The 9,343-nt window shown below is 55.5% G+C and overlaps 2 protein-coding genes across 3 annotated transcripts in view; one reads left to right on the top strand and one right to left on the bottom strand.

Moving 5' to 3' along the window:
- The window catches only part of LOC142495691 (ankyrin-1-like), a 538,760-nt gene that overhangs the window by 237,626 nt on the left and 291,791 nt on the right, over positions 1-9,343 (bottom strand). The gene's annotated exons all lie outside the window — the stretch shown is intronic.
- The window catches only part of RHOBTB2 (Rho related BTB domain containing 2), a 76,856-nt gene continuing 72,905 nt past the window's right edge, over positions 5,393-9,343 (top strand). The window contains exon 1 of the mRNA XM_075601478.1: positions 5,393-5,758. The gene's annotated coding sequence lies outside the window, so the exon portion shown is untranslated. The remainder of the gene's footprint in view (positions 5,759-9,343) is intronic.

Raw genomic sequence — 9,343 nt, forward strand, 5'->3', positions numbered from 1 at the left:
ACACACTCACAGTCTGCAGTTAGGGGGAGACACACTCACACTCTGCAGTTAGGAGAGACACACTCACAGTCTGCAGTTAGGGGGAGACACACTCACACTCTGCAGTTAGGAGAGACACACTGCAGTTATGAGAGACATTCTGCAGTTAGGGGGAGACACACTCACACTCTGCAGTTTGGGGGAGACACACTCACACTGCAGTTAGGAGGAGACACTCACACTGCAGTTAGGGGGAGACACACTCACACTGCAGTTAGGAGGAGACACACTCACACTGCAGTTAGGGGGAGATGCACTCACACTCTGCAGTTAGGGGGAGACGCACTCACACTGCAGTTAGGAGGAGACACACTCACACTGCAGTTAGGGGGAGATGCACTCACACTGCAGTTAGGGGGAGACGCACTCACACTCTGCAGTTAGGGGGAGACGCACTCACACTGCAGTTAGGGGGAGATGCATTCACACACTGCAGTTAGGGGAGATGCACTCACACTCTGCAGTTAGGGGGAGACGCACTCACACTGCAGTTATGGGGAGATGCATTCACACACTGCAGTTAGGGGGAGACACTCACACTGCAGTTAGGGGGAGATGCACTCACACTGCAGTTAGGGGGAGATGCATTCACACACTGCAGTTAGGGGGAGATGCACTCACACTGCAGTTACGGGGAGACACACTCACTGCAGTTTGGGGGAGACACTCACACTGCAGTTAGGGGGAGACGCACTCACACTGCAGTTAGGGGGAGACGCACTCACACTTTGCAGTTAGAGGGAGACACACTCACACTGCAGTTAGGGTGAGATGCACTCACACTACAGTTAGGGGGAGACGCACTCACACTGCAGTTAGGGGGAGACGCACTCACAATCTGCAGTTAGGGGGAGACGCACTCACACTGCAGTTTGGGGGAGACGCACTCACACACTGCAGTTAGGGGGGGACGCACTCACACTCTGCAGTTAGGGGGAGACACACTCACACTGCAGTTAGGGGGAGAGACACTCACTCTGCAGTTAGGGGAGACACACTCGCTCTGCAGTTAGGGGGAGACACACTCACACTGCAGTTAGGGGGAGACACACTCACACTGCAGTTAGGGGGAGACACACTCACACACTGCAGTTAGGGGGGGACGCACTCACACTCTGCAGTTAGGGGGAGACACGCTCACACTCTGCTGTTAGGGGGAGACACACTCACACTTCAGTTAGGGGGAGACACTCACACTCTGCAGTTAGGGGGAGACACACTCACACACTGCAGTTGGGGGACGCACTCACACTCTGCAGTTAGGGGGAGACACACTCACACACTGCAGTTAGGGGGAGACGCACTCACACTCTGCAATTAGGGGGAGACACACTCACACTCTGCAGTTAGGGGGAGACACACTCACACTCTGCAGTTAGGGGGAGACGCACTCACACTGCAGTTAGAGGGAGACGCACTCACACTCTGCAGTTAGGGGGAGACACACACACTGCAGTTAGGGGGAGACACACTCACACTGCAGTTAGGGGGAGACACTCACACTGCAGTTAGGGGGAGACGCACTCACACTCTGCAGTTAGGGGGAGACACACTCACACTCTGCAGTTAGGGGGAGACGCACTCACACTGCAGTTTGGGGGAGACGCACTCACACTCTGCAGTTACGGGGAGACACACTGCAGTTAGGTGGAGACACACTCACACTGCAGTTAGGGGGAGACGCACTCACACTGCAGTTAGGGGGAGATGCTGCACTCACACTGCAGTTTGGGGGAGACGCACTCACACTGCAGTTTGGGGGAGACGCACTCACACTGCAGTTTGGGGGAGACGCACTCACACTCTGCAGTTAGGGGGAGACACACTCACACACTGCAGTTTGGGGGAAACGCACTCACACTGCAGTTTGGGGGAGACGCACTCACACTCTGCAGTTACGGGGAGACACACTGCAGTTAGGGGGAGACACTCACACTGCAGTTAGGGGGAGACACACTCACACTGCAGTTAGGGGGAGACGCACTCACACTGCAGTTAGGGGGAGACACTCACACTGCAGTTAGGGGGAGATGCGGCACTCACACTGCAGTTTGGGGGAGACGCACTCACACTGCAGTTTGGGGGAGACGCACTCACACTGCAGTTTGGGGGAGACGCACTCACACTCTGCAGTTACGGCGAGACACACACTGCAGTTAGGGGAAGACGCACTCACACTGCAGTTAGGGGGAGACACTCACACTGCAGTTAGGGGGAGATGCACTCACACTGCAGTTAGGGGGAGACGCACTCACACTCTGCAGTTAGGGGGAGACGCACTCACACTGCAGTTAGGAGGAGACACACTCATACTCTGCAGTTAGGGGGAGACACACTCACACTCTGCAGTTAGGGGGAGAGGGACACACACACCTTAGTTAGGGGGAGAGGGAGACAATACAGTTAGGGGGAAAGGGGCACACTGCAGTTGTGGGGAGAGGGACAGACATACACACACTGCAGTTATGGGGAGAGGGTTTAACACATACAAACACTGCAGTTTGGGGGAGAAGGACACACACACATACACTGCAGTTAGGGGGAGAGGGACACACGCTGCAGTTAGGGGGAGAGGGACACACATACACACTGCAGTTAGGGGGAGAGGGACACGCAAATACACGCTGCAGCTAGTGGGGAGATACATATACACTGCAATTAGGGGGAAGAGGGACACAGACTGCAGTTAGGGATATACTGTAGGGACACGCACTGCAGTTAGGCCGCGTCCATAGTAGAACACGCTAGCTTCCGCTCTCCTCCGTAACCCAGCTGCACGCTTGAAATACAAACTTGTTTGTGAAACGCCGCTCTCCCTGTAGCGCATGTGACGCGCTAGCGCCCGCACACTGTGCACATATGCAGTGGTGTCCTAGTATTTTGGTGTCCTAGTATTTGTTACGGCGTGAGCTATGTATGTATCCTGCACTATGGACGCGGCCTTAGGGGTAGAGCGGGGACACTACAGTTAGGGGGCGAGGGGGACACACACACACTGCAGTTAGGGGGAGAGGGACACACTGCAGTTAGGGGGCGAGGGACACACACACACTGCAGGTAGGGTGAGAGGGACACACTGCAGTTAGGGATATAGGGACACTGCAGTTAGGGATATAGGGACACTGCAGTTAGGGGGAGAGGGACACACTGCAGTTAGGGGGAGAGGGACACTGCAGTTAGGGGGGAGAAGGACAAACTATTTAGGGGAGGGGGGGACACTGCAGCTAGAGGGAGAAAGGCACACTGCAGTTAGGGGGAGAAGGACACACATAGAAAGCAGTTACGGGGAGAGGGGACACACTGCAGTTAGGGGGAGAGGGACATGCACTGCAGTTAGTGGGAGAGGGACACACACATACACACTGCATTTAGGGGGAGAGGTACACACTGCAGTTGGGGGGAGGGACACACTGCAGTTAGGGTAAGAGGGACACACACACTGCAGTTGGGGGGAGAGGGACACACTGCAGTTAGGATAAGAGGGACACACACACACTGCAGTTAGGGGGAGAGGGACACGCACACACTGCAGTTGGTGGGAGCGGGACACACTGCAATTGGGGGGAGAGGGACACACTGCAGTTAGGGTAAGAGGGACACACACACTGAAGTTGGGGGGAGGGACACACTGCAGTTAGGGTAAGAGGGACACACACACTGCAGTTAGGGGGAGAGGGACACGCACATACTGCAGTTAGGGGGAGAGGGACACTGCAGTTAGGGGTAAGGGACACTGCAGTTTGGGGATGAGGGACACACATACTGCAGTTAGGGGTAGGAGGACACACTGCAGTTAGAGGGAGAGGGGAACACTGCAGTTAGTGGGAGAGGGACACACAGCGGATAGGGGGACACACTGCGATTAGTGGAGAGGGACACACTACAGTTAGGGGGAGAGGGACACAAACTGCAGTTAGGGGGAGAGGGACACAAACTGCAGTTAGGAGGAGAGGGACACAAACCATAGTTAGGGGAGAGGGAGACAATACAGTTAGGGGAAAATTGGCACACTGCAGTTGTGGGGAGAGGGACAAACATACACACACTGCAGTTATGGGGAGAGGGTTTAGCACATACAAACACTGCAGTTTGGGGGAGAAGGACACACATACACTGCAGTTAGGGGGAGAGGGACACACACTGCAGTTAGGGGGAGAGGGACACAAACACACTGCAGTTGGGGGGAGAGGGACACACACTGCAGTTAGGGGGAGAGGGACACACATACTGTACACACTGCAGTTAGGGGGAGAGGGACATACACTGCAGTTAGGGGGAGAGGGACACATACACACTGCAGTTAGGGGGAGAGGGATACACATACACTGCAGTTAGGGGGAGAGGGAAACACACACTGCAGTTAGGGGGAGAGGGACATACACTGCAGTTAGGGGGAGAGGGACATACACTGCAGTTAGGGGGAGAGGGACACACATACACACTACAGTTAGGGGGAGAGGGACATACACTGCAATTAGGGGGAGAGGGACATACACTGCAGTTAGGGGGAGAGGGACACACATACACTGCAGTTAGGGGGGAGAGGGACATACACTGCAGTTAGGGGGAGAGGGACATACACTGCAGTTAGGGGGGAGCAGGACACACATACACACTGCAGTTAGGGGGAGAGTGTTTAACACACACACTGCAGTTAGGGGGAGAGGGAAACACATACACATTGCAGTTAGGGGGAGAGGGGGGGACACACTACAGTTAGGGGGAAAGGGACACACACTACAGTTAGGGGGAGAGGGACACAAACCATAGTTAGGGGGAGAGGGAGACAATACAGTTAGGGGGAAAGGGGCACACTGCAGTTGGGAGAGGGACAAACATACACACACTACAGTTGTGGGGAGAGGGACAAACATACACACACTGCAGTTATGGGGAGAGGGTTTAGCACATACAAACACTGCAGTTTGGGGGAGAAGGACACACACACATACACTGCAGTTAGGGGGAGAGGGACACACACTGCAGTTAGGGAGAGAGGGACACACACACACTGCAGTTAGGGGGAGAGGGACACAAACACACTGCAGTTAGGGGGAGAGGGACACACATACACACTGCAGTTAGGGGGAGAGGAACACATACACACTACAGTTAGGGGGAGAGGGACACACATACACTTCAGTTAGGGGGAGAGGGACACACATACACTTCAGTTAGGGGGAGAGGGACACACATACACTGATGTTAGGGGGAGAGGGACATACACTGCAGTTAGGGGGAGAGGGACATACACTGCAGTTAGGGGTAGAGGGACATACACTGCAGTTAGGGGGGAGCAGGACACACTGCAGTTAGGGGAAGAGGGACACACTGCAGTTAGGGGAAGAGGGACACACTGCAGTTAGGGGAAAAGGGACACACTGCAGTTAGGGGAAGAGGGACACACATACACACTGCAGTTAGGGGGAGAGTGTTTAACACACACTGCAGTTAGGGGGAGAGGGACACACATACACACTGCAGTTAGGGGGAAAGTGTTTAATACACACACACTGCAGTTAGGCGGAGAGGGACACACATACACACTGCAGTTAGGGGAAGAGTGTTTAATACACACATACACACTGCAGTTAGGGGAGAGGGACACACATACACACTGCAGTTAGGGAGAGAGTGTTTAATACACGCGCACACACACTGCAGTTAGGGGGAGTGGGTTGGCCCACTGCTGGATGAAGCCTTCCAAATGATATTCCAGGTACTGTGATTGCAGCCTCTCTTCTCCCTGTTGCTCCAACACATTTCCTAATTGAATCCTCCCGTTTTACATTTGGTCATTGTCTTGGTCTTGTAATTTCCCTTGCAATCCAGTCGAGCACAATCTTTATCCAGCAATGGTCACTTTTTCTTGCGATATGTCCGGCTCACTGCCATTTTAACATCTTGCAAAGGATCCCACTCGATATACATACAGACATGAAAATATACATAACAGGGCAATGCAGATTTTTACCATTCAAAATGTCAATGGTTAACAGTCTAAAAAATAGTACAAAATGTCACTAATTCAAATATATGCATCCACCACACAGGTACGATCTACAACAAGCATGTCAAACTCAAATGCTAACAAGGGCCAAATAAACAAGGTTTAAGATTAGGTGGGCCGCAAAAAAAAAAACCTTACATTTTCATAGAAGTGTGTGTGTGTGTGTGTGTGTGTGTGTGTGTGTGTGTGTGTGTGTGTGTGTGTGTGTGTGTGTGTGTGTGTGTGTGTGTGTGTGTGTGTGTGTGTGTGTGTGTGTGTGTGTGTGTGTGTGTGTGTGTGTGTTGACCTCACTAACCGAACCAAAAAAAAAGCCAGACGTGAATGACTTCTGAACCCATTAACCAGTGTCAGGATGCCCCCTCTTAACAATTTCCAAAGCAGCAATCCCGCCTGGGATCTTACCTGATCCGCAGTCCCTCAAGGTACTATACTGGAGGGGAGGTGTTCCCTACCTGTCTTCCGATGTCTCCCGTTGTGAAACTTGAGTCAGATCTGGAAGAAAGCAGAATAGGTTATTTCGGTGTAGGTATAGTGCAGTTAAGATAAAACAGAGAGAGTGGGTGAGGGTGACAGACAGAGGGTGGGAGAGAGAGAGGGTGGGAGAGAGAGAGAGAGGGTGGGAGGGAGAGAGAGGGTGGGGGAAAGAGAGAGAGGGTGGGAGAGAGAGAGAGGGTGGGGAGAGAGAGTGGGAGAGAGAGAGGGTGGGAGAAGAGAGAGAGAGGGTGGGGAGAGAGAGGGTGGGAGAGAGAGAGAGGGTGGGGAGAGAGAGAGAGCGGGTGGGGGAGAGAGAGAGGGAGAGGGAGAGGGTGGGGGAGAGAGTGGGAGAGAGAGAGGGTGGGAGAGAGAGAGAGGGTGGGGGAGAGAGAGAGGGTGGGAGAGAGAGAGAGGGTGGGAGAGAGAGAGTGGGGGAGAGAGAGAGGGTGGGAGAGAGGGTGGGAGAGTGAGAGAGAGAGAGTGGGGGAGAGAGAGGGTGGGAGAGAGAGAGAAGGTGGGGGAGAGGGAGAGAGAGAGGGTGGGAGATAGAGAGAGAGGGTGGGAGAGAGAGAGAGAGAGAGGGTGGAAGAGAGAGAGGTGGGGGAGAGAGAGGGTGGGGGAGAGGGAGAGAGAGAGGGTGGGGGAGAGAGAGAAGGTGGAGGAGAGAGAGAGGGAGGGGAGAGAGGGTGGAGGAGAGAGAGAGAGGGTGGGGGAAAGAGAGAGAGGGGTGGGGAGAGAGAGAGGGTGGGAGAGGGAGAGAGAAGGTGGGGGAGGAGAGAGAGGGTGGGAGAGAGAGAGGTGGAGAGAGTGGGAGAGAGAGAGAGAGAGAGAGAGGTCTCTTGATTTCTCTCTCTCGAGAAGTGGGGAATAGAGAGGGTGGGAGAGAGAGAGAGAAGAGGGTGGGAGAGAGACTCTTTATTTCTCTTTCTCTCTCTCCTTTAATTGTCTCTCTCCTTCGAGAAGGTGGGGAGAGAGATAGAGAGAGGGTGGGAGAGAGAGAGAGGGTGGGGAGAGGAAGAGAGAGAAGGCTTCGTCTCTTGAGTTCTCTTCTCTCTCAGAGGGTGGGGGAGAGAGAGAGAGAGGGTGGGGAGAGAGAGGGTGGGGGAGAGAGTCGAGAGGGTGGTTGCCTGACTCACCGGCCGGGCCACTCCCCCCCCCCCCACATACACACACTCCCCCCCCACATACACACACTCCCCCCCCCACATACACACACTCCCCCCCCCACATACACACACTCCCCCCCCCACATACACACACTACCCCCCCACATACACACACTCCCCCCCACATACACACACCTCCCCCCCCACATACACACACTCCCCCCCCACATCCACACACTCCCCCCCCCACATACACACACTCCCCCCCCACCTACACCCACTCCCCCCCCCACATACACCCCCCCCCACATACACACACTCCCCCCCACATACACACACTCCCCCCCCCACATACACACACTCCCCCCCCACATACACACACTCCCCCCCACATACACACACTCCCCCCCCCACATACACACACTCCTCCCCCACATACACACACTCCCCCCCCACATACACACACTCGCCCCCCACATACACACACTCCACCCCCACACACACTCCCCCCCACACACACTCCCCCCCCCCACATACACACACTCCCCCCCACATACACACACTCCCCCCCCACATACACACACTCCCCCACCCACATACACACACTCCCCCCCCCACACACACACTCCCCCCCCCACATACACACACTCCCCCCCACATACACACACTCCCCCCCCACACACACACTCCCCCCCACACACACACTCCCCCCCACACACTCCCCCCTCCCCCCACACCCCACACAAAGTGGAGAACAGCGACGGACGGATGGATGGGGGGGGGGTGGGCGGGGGACAGAAGAAAGGCCTGCTTTTTGAGCCTCGCGATCGCGCATCACCACTGCCCGCCCCCATGCCCATCTTCCGCAACATGCGGACCGGGGGCAAAGGGAGCGCCAAGGGTGCAGGGGGGGGGCGCAGAAAGGGGGTGAGCGGCAAGGGGGTCAGCGGCAAGGGGGGTCAGCGCCAAAGGGGGGTCAGCGCCAAAGGGGGGTCAGCGCCAAAGGGGGATTAGCGGCAAGGGGGTCAGCAGCAAGGGGGGTCAGCAGCAAGGGGGGTCAGCGCCTCTACCCCGGGTCCCTGTGGCTGCCCGCCCGGCGGGGGACATCGCGCAGCAGGCAGAGGAGCGGGAAGGCAGAGACACACTCTGCGTGTGCTCTGCACAAAGCGGAAGCCCCGCCCCCGGCTTCCTCTGACCTGCCTGCGACCAATCCCCTGCATCCCGGCCGGCATTCTAAGCCCCGCCTCCTTCATTCAAACCCATGCGGCCCTTCATCCAATCCCCTGGCAGCATTCACTCACACAGAGAATACTTACCAGCTGCCGCATCCTCCTCACCGCCGCCGTAACCGGGACACACTGGGTGGGCCGCACAGATACTCTGTGTGGGCCGCATGCGGCCCGCGGGCCGCGAGTTTGACATGCCTGATCTACAATGTCATGTCCATAAAGATAGAAGCATAGAAAACTAAAAAAATTATATATATATATTTATCATTATATAAGTGAATCTTCCATCCATCTTATGTCACAAGGGTGAACATTATTTGATGTCACAACGTCATGTGACGTTGCATTGCCATGGCGACGCGTCCGACAGAAGCCGCCGGGGAGAAGGTAGGAGACATACAGAGGCCTCGCACGCTCCCCCGGCATTTTATTTAAATGTCTTGGGGAAGAGTGCGGGGATTCTGTAAGCGCCACACCCCCCAGAA

This window comes from Ascaphus truei, chromosome 5 (assembly GCF_040206685.1).
Source record: "Ascaphus truei isolate aAscTru1 chromosome 5, aAscTru1.hap1, whole genome shotgun sequence".
Lineage (NCBI taxonomy): Eukaryota > Metazoa > Chordata > Amphibia > Anura > Ascaphidae > Ascaphus > Ascaphus truei.